Source organism: Arvicanthis niloticus, chromosome 4 (assembly GCF_011762505.2).
Source record: "Arvicanthis niloticus isolate mArvNil1 chromosome 4, mArvNil1.pat.X, whole genome shotgun sequence".
In the NCBI taxonomy this organism is placed as follows: Eukaryota; Metazoa; Chordata; class Mammalia; order Rodentia; family Muridae; genus Arvicanthis; species Arvicanthis niloticus.
This window is the reverse complement of record NC_047661.1, coordinates 7,882,825-7,895,532: the sequence shown is the minus strand read 5'-3', so window position 1 is coordinate 7,895,532 and position 12,708 is coordinate 7,882,825. Positions and strand designations below refer to the sequence as shown.

The window sequence follows — 12,708 nt, the reverse complement described above, 5'->3', positions numbered from 1 at the left end:
TGCCTTTGAAATTACTTTCTTTTCTTAAATTAACCTGTCTGAGCTAAAAATGACACAATAGTGATAATAGTGTGATAAAATTGGGTTCTTTGTGCAATCTTGAAGTATCTTAACTAACTTAAATAAGAGCATCCCCAAGTTTATGACTTCCAAAACTACTCCATAAAAAGAGATTGGTGTTAGAAACATTTATAGAGCCCCTCATTAGTTTTGATAAAGAACATTTAAAAATTGAGTCATATATACATAAAGGAGAAAGAGAGACTACTAGCACCAAGCAGATAGGCTCCACAGTGCAAAACCTCACTACATGACGCTATTTGTGCTGGAAGAAACATCAAGCTTGAGGCAGAGAGTCCACAGTCATGTGACAGTCTTGTATAAACTTGGATCAACGGGTAAACCTTTTGGCCTTGCAGAATTTCTTCTGTAAAGAGGGAATGCTCATACCATTGCTGCCTTTTTCATAAGTTGTTACAAATGTTAATATCAGAAATTAAAAAAAAAAAAAAAAAAAAAAAAAAACAACACTGCCTTATATAGCTCTAAGGATTTACCTTACAGGGAATGACAGGAGAATAGATGGTTGGAGCTTATAATATAATCACCCTATAGAATCTTGGGAAGAATGTCAAGAGACTGTGAGGAAGGCGATGCTAGGGAAGAAGCTCAAGGAAAATTTCTTATAAGGGTAAAGAAGAGTGGATACAGTGTGGGTGGATGCAATTATGCAGACACTAGTTAAGCATCTGCATTTCCCTCCAAAGTAAACAAACAGATATGTCTTCTTTGGGATGAAGGCCTGAAGGTGGCTCAGAATTCTTTCGGTTTAATATTTAAGCTTCTTGTCTGTTTTTAACTTTGTGTGTGTATGAACATGTGTATATGCATGTGTATATGCATGTGGAAACCAGATGTTAACCACAGGAGTTGTTCCACAGGCACCTTCCATTTTGCTTTCTGAGATAGTGTTTCTCACTGGCTTGGAACTCATTAAGTAGGGTAGACTAGTTTGCCAACTAGCCCTAAGGATTTTCTTATTTCTGCTTCCTCTATTCTGAGACTACAAATATTTACCATCACACTCAGATTTTTGTGTGGGTTTTAGGGGAACAAGCACAGGTCCTCATACTTGTATAGCAAACAATTTACCCATCAAGCCCTTAAACTTTTATATAAACTCCAATTATTTCCATGTCTTATATATGGCTAATGGTAGGTGAGCTTGCTGGAATGTATTCCTCTGACAAATGGCTCTGCTTTCATTAAGTAGAATAGAAATCTTAGTTCCCATGACTCTTTTTGGAACAGGATTTTCTTTTACATGGACAGAAAATGTTTCCTCGCTTTGATTCATGAAAATGCTTTTCTAGTGAGCATGTGAGATGCTTAGACAAATGGAGATCTGTGCTATTAGCCTATGATTGCTAGCATGTAAAGTCACCAAAAACATTATAACTCATACTTAACTTGCAACAATAAAAGTTAATTTCCATTTTACTTTTGGAGACCCTCCGAATTATAAATATTAAATGTAGATTTCTAAGACTTGTTTGTCTGTTTTGGGGAACAAGAATGCAGTCTAGTTTTACAAGGCGCTAAAGTATCACTTGAGTAGCAAACACATCCTCAAGAACTAGCTCTTTGTATGATGCTTTTTAACATTCATCTACTTTCTATGTACATCATTCATTTACAAAACACAAATTATACACTACAAACATTTTTTATTGTGTACTAGATTACACATGAGCCCTGAAAATACTTGGTAGAAAGGGATTTTGTACCTGGTCATTGATTTGTTAAATGAGGAGGTTAAATGAAGTGTGTCTTAGGGTTTCCATAGCTATGATGAGAGACCATGACCAAAACAACTCTTATAAAGGAAACATTTATTTAGGGCCAGCTTCCAGTTTCAGAGATTTAGTCCATTATCATCATGGTGGGAAGAATGGCAGCATACAGATAGACATGGTCCTGGAGAAGGAGGCAATAGTCCTGTATCCAGATGTGCAAGCAGAAGAAAGGAAAAGTGACACTGGGCCTAGTTTGTGGCTCTGAGAACACATTTCGAACCTTGTGATCACACTTCCTCCAAAAAGGCCACACTTACTTCAACAATGCCACACTTATGATAATGCTACTCCCTATGAGTCAATGGGGGTCATTTTCATTCAAACAACTACAATGTGTTGTCAATATGGATGAGAAAAACAGCAATGAGTAGAACCATAGTACTTCTCACATTTATATTTGTAGGTAATAATGGCTGGGGAACCCAACACACGAGGAAGTCTTTGAGTTTCCAAAACGGGTTTATTGGCATGACTGATGGTGGATGGATCTGGATGCACCCCCCTAAAACTCACGGCAGTCCTGAGTTAAATAGGGAGGGGAAGAGGAGGGAGGAGCTGGGCAGGAATGCTTATTTGGCTCCACCCTCTGGCCTTCAGGTACCTCATTAGTATGTAAATATCTCCAGAGCCTGAGGCCTGATTATCATGCCCTCTGCAGGTAGTGACTGAAGGGTGAAGGTTGAATGGGGATTAAACCTTGTGTCAGGAGCCTGGGTTCTGGGGGTGTGGCCGAACCCACAACCCAAGAACCAGGATACCCTTCCATGACCCGACATATATTGGCACACATTTATTTGATATGGTTATAGGATTCACAAAGATAAGTGTATCACATATTTTGATCACAATCCCCTGTCTGTTCTACCCTTCTTATTAGTCCCACTTATTCCTTGAGTCTCAGTTGAATCTTCAAAGTCTAAATATGCCTATGATTTTGTATCTATATAATATCTAAAATTCACAAACAAGAGCACACATGACATTTGTCATTCTGAGTTTTAGTCCACATAACATAATCATCTCAAGCTGTATCAATTTTTTTGTACATGAATTATTTTTGTGATCTTTCATGGCTGAATAGGACTTTATAGTTTATATATGCTAAATTTACTTTATTCCTGTGTCTACTGATGAAAATCTAAGATGATGTCACATTTCAGCTATTATGAGTAGTACAAGTATTTCTGTGGAATATTGACTTAAAGTCTATGATGACTAATTTTAATTATCAACTTGACCCAACCTATAATCATGAGGGAAGAGTCTTAGTGAGGGATTGACTACACTGAGTTGACCTGTGGCTGTGTATGTGAGATTGCCTTAACTATGTTAATTAAAGCTAGCCAAATGTGAGTGGCACCATTCCTTAAGCTAGGCATTTTGAAAAATGGAAGTAAGCACAAACAAATAAGCAAGTAATGTGACTAGCTACTTTAAAAAGTTTCTACAGCTGTGACTTCCCTACAATAATTGACTATGATCTTATGTGAGCTAAAATAAGCTCTTTCTTCCCTAAATTGCTTTTTGTCAGGTTATCTTATCATAGCAAAAGAAATAAAACTAAGAAAGAATTCTTCAGGTAAATGCCAAGGGGTCAAGTAACTGGTTGTATTTTTAATTTGTTTGAGGAACCCCCTCTACTAATTTTCATAGTATTCTAAATTCTGTATCCATCTCAATAGAAAACAGAGACCCTGGATGAACAAAGAGTGAGGTTTGGCTTCCTCAATGTCCTTTCAGAATTTCTAGTACTTTAATGTAGTACCAGGTTAACCTTACCTTGTTAGTAGGTTTCATTGTCTTGTAGAAATTTGTTATATTTTGTGTGGTTGTATAATGATCCCACATGTAGTTACTTATTTTGTATTGTCTATTATAGATGGTAATCTCATAGAATAATGATTTATCCTTTCAACTCATTAGTTAAGTATAGTTATTTCAAATATGAAGACTTAAAAAACAACTTTATTCTGATTGCAATTTTTGAAAGACACCTTTAAGTTTCTAAACCAATTGCTCACTAATTAGTATCTCAGGAGTATATGTGATCTAAATTGTGTTCTTATAATTTTTACGAGCTACCATGACTTGGGAAATTTTCTAATTTGATTGCCAAGAAAACCCAGCAAAAATCCTGGCAAAATGAGATGTCATTTTATGATTAAATTCAACAAAAAACATAGTATAGTAAGGTCTGGTTTATTTTACTAATTATTTAATATCATTTACTAAAATATTTGTATGCATGTAGATTTTTAAAGAAAGAGACTAAATAGGGTGCCTTTGTAGTCTTTGTATATCCACATACATTGTATGTCCTTCATTTATAGTATCCACTTGAACATTAAACTAGTTACATCTCATTTACTAAATGTCTACTTTTCGTCTTTGGTGAAGAAAATATTGCCCCCATAGTACTCAGTAAGTTATTAGAGAAAATGAAATTCTAATCTGTTGATTATTGACTTAAAATTTTCCTCTGCATTTCTAATATGGACACAGAGGGTGTGTGCACAGTGAGAAATAGATCTTTGTGAAGAATTCCCCCTAAAAGAGGAAAAAACAGACAGTTGTAAAACAAACAAAAAAAAAAAAACCCAAAACAAAACAAAAGCAAAAAAAAAAAAAAAAAACAAAAAAAAAAAACAAAAACCCAAACCAACCAACCAACCATTCAACCAACCAGCTATCAACAACAACAACAATAGCAATAACAAAAAAACAGTTATGATAGCTACTCTTTCTTATCCTTTGAGCTCTGATGCAGATGAGGCATGGTTCTCAAGTGAGCTGTTATTCTGCTGGCTATTATTTGAATAGCAAGGATGAGGTTGTAAAAGTAGATGACCCTGAAGACATCTTTGCAACTATTAGCCTTCTCAGCACAGGGCAACTCTGTGCTGTTTGTAAAACATTAAAAGTGGAGTAAAAAAATTATCTCTTTGAGATTTAGTGTCTTCTTATTTTCTCTATACTACTTAAAGTTAATTTTCTTTTAAATCAAAGTGTCCTGCACTACTAGGTAGTGAGTAAATTCTTTTTTTTTCCAGCAGAAAAGAAAAACAATTTTTAAATGCCAAAAATATCTTCTTTGTGTGAAAATATCACATACTCAAAGACATTTTCCAAAAGAGAGAAAAGACTCATCCTGTGAATTAATATTTTTAAATATATAGTAGGATAAATGTTAGAGACAGAGCAGGAAAAAATCAGTGTGGATAAAATGAGAACATAAACCCTTACATGCAGTCATCGAGGCCCAAAGTCTGGATATTTACCCTATTTATGAGGCTTTGGATTTCTGGTAGGATTTGAGACTGACAATTGATGGCCTGAGTTCCGGTCTATAAGAGACAGCCATTTCTAAGCATCTTGTTTAGCTTTTATGCCTTTGAATTCAAAGTTTCCAATGCCATGTTTATCACTAGCTAAAGCAGGAAGTAAGGTAGGTATAGAAGATACCTCTCATCTTTGGGACAGAACCAAAATCTCACACTTTTCTTTGTCTTTAAATCTTTAAATCACAGCACTACCCTTGGCATCCATATACTCCAAGGAGATTTTTTATTCATTATTTACATGTAGCTGACTGTCAACCAGCATAGAGTATTTTGAAAGAAATGGTCACCATCGACTGATCTTTCATGATAAGGGTTGCTATGTAGCTAAGGCTGGCTTCTGTCATGAAGTCTCCTGAGTGATGGATTATAGGCCTGCCACCATGCCTAGTCTACATCACTCACTTTGTGTTTCCTGTCTTAATAAAATATACTTTTGCTTTGAAAAAAAAATTAGCACTTTTGTTACACCTTGGGGACACCTGGAAAATGAGACATTATCTTGTGAATTTGCAGTGTGAGGATGACAGAGACTAAGCACATCAAGGATTGTTTGACAGCTATGCCATGCAGAGTCCTCATGGCCTTGACTATGCAAATAGCCCTGAGCTTGTGTATTTGGCCTTCTTTCCTTTGTCTTAAGCTCACATTATGGTAATATTTTTCATTTCTAAGTTGGTCACGGTTTGCAGCTAAAATGTCCTAACTGTGACAAACAAAAATGTATCCTAGGTATAACTCATCTGTGAGAAAGTGACCATACTGACAGGTGCAGGAACAGTGTGTGCTTACTTCCAGAAGCTTCTTTATGGCTTATTTCTTCCCATTTCATTTGTCTTGGTTTTATTTATTCACTTATTCATTAATTCAATGACATATCATTTTGCCTATCTCCTTGTTCACAGTTAATATTTTCAAGGCATTAAATCTCTGTATAAATCTGATTTTCTCAAAGAAGGTGTCCTGAAAGCACCAAATCCACTTTCCAGCAGTTTCTCATGGTATTTTTTTATTTGCTCAGTTCAAATTCGTTTATTTAATTATTTATGTAATATGTTTAATGTGTGTGTGTGTGTTTCAGAGTTGCCAAGGTGTAGAGGTGAGGCATAACTTAATTTCAGGAATTCATTCTTTCCTTTAAACATGTGTGTTCAGGAATGCACCTTGGCTCACCCATAGCTACAGAGCTATCTTATCAGTCCTGTTCATTTTTTTGTAACTTGCCTAACATCCATGTTAATGCCTGATATTTACTGTTTGTTATTGGTTAGAGAGAAAAAAAATGAAAAGGATGCTTATAAAACTACATGTGTATTAGGTGTATTAGTCATTTTTCTTGTTGAAGTGATACTCGCACCTGACTAAATTACCTTGATGCTTTTGTCATAAAGTTTGAAACAATATGATCCATCATGTTGGATGGGATATGAATACTGGTGGTCACATTGCATGTTCAGGAAGATAAGAGAGGGCCAACAAGAAGTATAAATAGTCTATATAAAACTTTAAGGCCCATACTAGACCTATAAACACATCCTGTTGTCCCTCTCTTACCAGAGTAAGAAACAACAAAAGCATGAATTTTGTATGATTATCGATGAGCAACATCTCCTTTAGCTATTGTATATTTATTTTCTCCAAGTTGAAACATTCCCTCTTGGAAGAAAGTTGGTAGAACACTACAGAAGAGAGGCTGGAAAGATTGTTAGAACCAGAGGACCAGAAAGTTGTCTATGAGATCTTTTTCTTTTTGAAATGGCAGAAGAACATCTCCCAAAACACCAAAACAGTATGGCTACTTAAATAAAATCTGAACAAAACCAGCATCAAGAGATAGAAAGAAGAAAAATCTCACACTGTCTTATCTTTAGACAGAGAACTACAGGCAACTAAAGACTGCAGAGAGAGGAAGAGTTAGTCTTTCCCAAGGATCAGCTGCTTAGTTGGTTATTATGGTGGTTTGAATGAGAGTGCCCCCTATAAACCCTTATGTTTGACTGCTTGGTCCTCAGTTAGTGGAATTGTTTGTGAAAGATCAGGAGCTGTGGCCTTGCTGTAGGAGGTGTATCTCTGGGGGTGAGCTTTGAGATTACAAATGCATAACCAGGCCCAGTCTCATTCTCTCCTATCTGTAACATTCAAATCAGATGTAAGCTCTCAGCTACTGTACTACTGACATACCTACCTGCCTGCTATCATGTCCTACCACAATAATCATGCACTAATCCTCTGAAACTGTAAGCAGGCTCTGCCCCCACCCCTTCTTTAAATGTGTTTTTTAATAAGTTGCTTTGGTAATTGTGTTTTGTCAATGCAATAGAAACTCTAAGACAGTTCTCCAATACCAAATAGTTAGCTGTGAGGTCATACTATAAGGCCATACAAGATGTCTATCTTTATCTCTATCTCTGTCTTCATCTATCTATCTATCTATCTATCTATCTATCTATCTATGTATCTATCTATCTATCTATCTATCTATCTATCTATCTATCTATAGTGTGTGTCTGTGTGTGTGTGTGTGTGTGTGTGTATGTAACAATAATAACCAAAAGAAAAGAAGCCACGAATCTGAGAGGAACTGAGAGGAATCTGTTGAATAAATAGAGAAAATAAACAGAAGGGAAAAATGTGTAATTATATTTTAAGTAAATATTGAAGCTTAGATATGGGCAGTGGTGGTACATGACTTTAATCCTAGCACTCAGGAGGCAGAGGCTGATCTAAGTTGGAGGCCAGCATGGTCTATAGACAGAGATCCAGGACATCCAGGGCTACACTGAGAAACCCTGTCTCAAAAAAACAAAAACAAAAAATTGAAATGCATTAGTAAATGACACCTAGGAGGTATAGAAAATAAACAGAACACATAAATCTTAAGAAGTCCCCAAATTTACAAGATTTGGGTCCCACGTGTCTGCCACAGCTCAGGGAGGCAGCAGAGTGGGAATTTGGCTCAGTTCACTCCACACAGCGCTGGGAGTATGTGGGCTGTGAGAAGCTGTGGGGCTTTGCCCAGGCATGGAGAAGTCTCAGCCTGAAGTCCTGTTGGAGCAGAGCTCCTAAGTGTGGGTTTCTGGGCTGAAGCATCTGACCGAGAGACTGGTGATCTCTGTCTTTTGGCTCCCAGATGCCACTGGGAGCTGCAGAAGAACCGAGAAGGAGTGGGCATATGGGCTGGACCAGGAGGGAGAGAGGTTCCAACAGTGCCCCACGGGGTGAGAGACTCTTGGTTACCAGGACTTGCTTGGCTGGGTCGACTAGCTTGCTTGAGTTGGCGGCCTTCACAGAGGGAATGTAGAGAAGTCTTCCAGGTAGAAGATTAAGCAGCAGCTTGGTAGTCAAAGGCCTTCTCCATGGCTCCCCACAGCAGGGGACCCAAAGACACAACGAAGTCCATGGTTTTAGAAGGTTTATTGTCATGGCAGAAAGTATATGTGGTTGTACCTCCATACCCCCATTTCTCAGGGCGGACCTGAGTTAAATACTCAGGAGGAGTATTATAAGGAGGAGGGTCTGGGAAGGAATGTTTAACTGGCTACGCCCTGCCCTCTAGCCTTTAGGTATCTCATTAATATGGAGATTTCTCGAGGCCCTGAGGCCTGTAGTCATGCCCTCTACCTGTGGAGGGGTGTTAGGAGCTGCAGTGAGCGTGACAACATTCGCCATTACAAGATGGTGCAGACATCCTGTGTTCCCACAAGTAAACAACTAACTGTGCAGGTGCAAAAGGCAAAAGCGCGCCAAGCCACTGCCCATCCCAGGGTGTAATATGGGGTGATGAGTGAACAGCCAATCAGAAGTGAACACACCACTCTAGGGTACATATGGCAGTGCCTTTCCCGGGCTTGGGGTCTTCCAATTCAGCTGATACAAGAATAAAGCCTCGTTGTAGTAACTACCCGAACACTGCCTCACGTGTCTCTTTCGCGGGCGAAGGGGACTTGAAAAGGGGCACAGAACAGAGGGGCTGGTAGGGGTATTGCCCTATGTGACTGAAAGGCACTGATCAATGGAGGTCTTCGGCCCCATGTCAGGAGCCTGGAGTCTGGGAGTGTGGTGAAATGTAGGAATACCTGTTGGGTCCCTGGCTATCTCTAGCCAGTGCTCCACCAGAAACCAAGCTGTCTTTTCTTGGTTCCACACTGCTCCTTGAGGTTATATTAACAGTAACAATTGCTATGGAGAAGAGGGTCTTCTCAATGGCTGCTTAGCTGTGCTTTATGGATGCAGTTTTTCTGAGATATGACCAATCCTGGAGTGGCATATTGTGTGCTTTTTTATGATGCAGCTGCCTCTCAGTCATCAATAATTCTTTAAATGACCACTCATCCACACTCTAATGAGTAAAACCAGTAACTCACTTGATCACTCAGTTAGACTTGAGTGGAATTTGTTTTTTTGTTTTTATGTTTTGTTTGTTTTGACTTATAATCTGTTCTATAGCTAGAGTGAATTGATGTTAGCACAGTCTGTGCTTGCATTCCCTGTGTAGTTAATACTGGACTTGAACTCCTGATCCTCGTAAATGCTAGGATTATAGGCATGTGCCATCATGCCCATAGAAATGTTATACTTGAGGAACTCAATCCACACTTTATTCATCTCAGCTGAAGAGATTTTTGGATTGTAAACTGATATTGTTGTGGGGGAGAGTTTAGCAGTCTTGAGAACAGTGAGTTGATTTTGGATTTGAGAACAATTTAATTTGTTATGGCTTGAAGATATTATGGGTAGCCTCTACTATGTACCCCAGTGATCCTCTCGTCCTTAAATTCATATCCTTTCAGGATTTCTTTCTTTTGTGTGAGCTGAGCCTATTGCCTTATCTAACATATAGAACACATCAGATGACAGGATGTTCTATTGCATTTCTCATCACTTCTGTATATATCAAGAAGTGGGGTACAGTAGGAAGTTTGGCCAAGCTATGGACATCAAGGTCTACCCTCAAGAGTTCTACTTATTCCAGGTAATCCCCACCATTTAAAGGTTTCAAAGCTCTACCAATCAGCACCATTATCTGAAGACTAAGTGTGGTAATCTATGGGGGACATTGTACATCTAACCAGTAACAGATGTTAGTTTTGTTACCTGATTGGGGTTTCTGTCTGTGAGGAAAGTTCTTTCCCAGTACCTCTTGAATGATGTACCCTGGGGGAAGTCATCTGTCATACCATAAGGCAATGTCAGGCCCATGAAAGAGAGCTTGAAATCTGGTTTTCAGAAGCCTGTTAAAAGCTTTGAGAAAAGCAAGGGAGAAAGTCCTCCCTGAGCCAATACTTAAAATAACTGCAGCCCAGACAAACCTTGATTATAGCTCATGAGGGAACAGGATCTCAAACTACTAAGCTAAGCTGATGGCCAACTTCTACTGCACAGAGCCTGTTGGAAGGTAAATGTTTGCTGTTTTCAGTCTTTAAAGGATGAGACAATAATTCATGCAGAAAAGGATAAAATATACATGAGTGCTTTAGAGGACAGACTATACTATAGTATTCCAATTGCTATTATGCAATGTTCTGTGAGGAAGCAAGTCCCATCTGCTCAGGAAGATGACATTTTCAATTAGTTTATCATCCTCCAAAGAGCATTATTTTCCAGTGTGCTCTCTTACATCTCCACTGGCTTCCTGAAGCTTTTGCCTTTCTGTTCTTTTAGTTGCAAAGTGCTAAACTGAAGGTTGAAACTATTGCTGAGTAGGTAGAATGATTACGTAGTGGTATGTTTGATGTCCATAACTGCACAGTGATATCCATTTGCCTTTCTAGCTGGGGAAGAGAGGATAAGATCAGAAGTTCAAGCTCATTCTTGGCTATATTGAGTTTCAGGTTGACCTGGGATACACATGACCCTGTCTCGGGATGATGAAAGAAAGAAAGGAAGGGAGAAAGAAAGAAAGAAAGAAAGAAAGAGGAAAAAGAGAAGAGCACAGAAAGAAGAATAGCTAAAAGGAGTGAGGTTATGTACTTGTATGTTCTTAGAATAATTAAAATTGGTGTCAGTAATAGGTCAGCATTGGCCCATACTAGATAGGATGGGTTCATATGTAATTTTCTATCCTGCTTTACCCTGTGCCAAGAACTGACCACTATAATAACAACTTTAAAGGGGATTTCCCAGTGTTGCACTTAGTAAGTGGTTGGCTGGAATATTTTATTACTGTGGTGGTGAAAATCTATCCTAGTACCTCTGGGCAAGTGCTCAGTACACTAACCTCCACTACTATGGGACTAAAATGTGAGCACAGTCCTGACAGTAAAGGCTGGAGCCTTCTTTCCTCTAGTCAAAGATCTGTTACTGTGCTCCACGGGAATGGAGTGGAGAACCAAGTGGGTAGCTGCCTGTGCCCTTGAAAAGTGGCAGCTGGACCTGACTGTAAACGCTGTTCCAAATGTGGGCGATGCTTGAACTAGCTGTTTGCTTTGATTATCAGGATTAGGAGCACCTGACCATCACAAGGGAAAAATCCGAAGATTTGACTGAATGGAATGGAAACTCCTGGGTGATGCCTGTATTCAAGACTACCACGCCAAGAGACAGAGGCTGGCCATGTGAGAAACTGTCATGTGCTGGATCACTTAGCGAATACATCACAGATCCTGGGTCATCCTGACACCTGTCATTGACTCAGCTATTTTTAGGAGGTGTTAAGAGTTTAAAATGCAACAAAATCTCAGATTTTAACAAGGGTTTTGGTTCTATTTTAACAATAAGTTAGTCTGTTGTTTTTGTTATTGTTTTAAGACAGTAAGTTCTAAAACTCACAGGTCTCATGATTCAGTATCCTAATTGATGATTGCTGAAATTAGAGGTGAACTTAGCTCAGTACCACCAGATTAATTTCTAGTCCCCTCCCCCACAACTTCCTTTAACTTCCATCTCTTGTCTTTTTTTGAGGTGGGGTGGTGGTGAGGTGCAGGGCTTTTATTCTAAAGCCAAAGACAGACTAGAACTCTTTATGTAGCTTAGGCTGTCCATGAACTGGTGATAATCCTCCTGGCTCAGACTCCTGTATGCTGGGTTTACAGATGTGCCACCATGCCTTGCAATAACATATTTTTAAAAGTTAATTGGCACTAACATAATTTTGAAGTAGGATTTCAATTTAACATTTTAACAGTATTGATTTTTTAAATCATTTTCTTAATTTTACAATCAATTTCTTCAAAATTAAATCCTTTATCTTTCTTTCTTTTAAAAATTTGCATAGCTTTCAAGCATAAATTTGGGAAACACATTACATAATTTTTTAAAATAATTTTTCTTGTATCCAGGCTGTACATTCAATAAAACTGTGATGGGCAATTTTATCTTATCACACTGAAATCTGAGGGTTTTTTTTTTTAAATGTTATTTCCAGACTTTTTTCTTCCTCTTATTTTTCAGTCTTCCATCTAAAAAGAAGAATATGTCTAGTAAGTTAGCTCAGAAAATAGCCCAAGTAAGGATGGGTTTGATCTTTAGCAGAATTGTATATGTGTATCTCAGCACTGGCAATATAGAGGCAAACA

At 38.2% G+C, this 12,708-nt stretch overlaps 1 long non-coding RNA gene across 4 annotated transcripts in view; it reads left to right on the top strand.

The window, feature by feature from the left end:
* The window catches only part of LOC143441859 (uncharacterized), a 68,182-nt gene that overhangs the window by 40,738 nt on the left and 14,736 nt on the right, over window positions 1-12,708 (top strand). For 2 of the 4 annotated variants that reach the window (XR_013109596.1, XR_013109598.1), the window contains one exon: window positions 11,631-11,748. This is a non-coding gene — a long non-coding RNA (uncharacterized LOC143441859). Of the gene's footprint in view, window positions 1-11,630; window positions 11,751-12,708 lie in introns of those variants that run through there. The other 2 variants (XR_013109597.1, XR_013109599.1) reach the window with 1 other exon arrangement.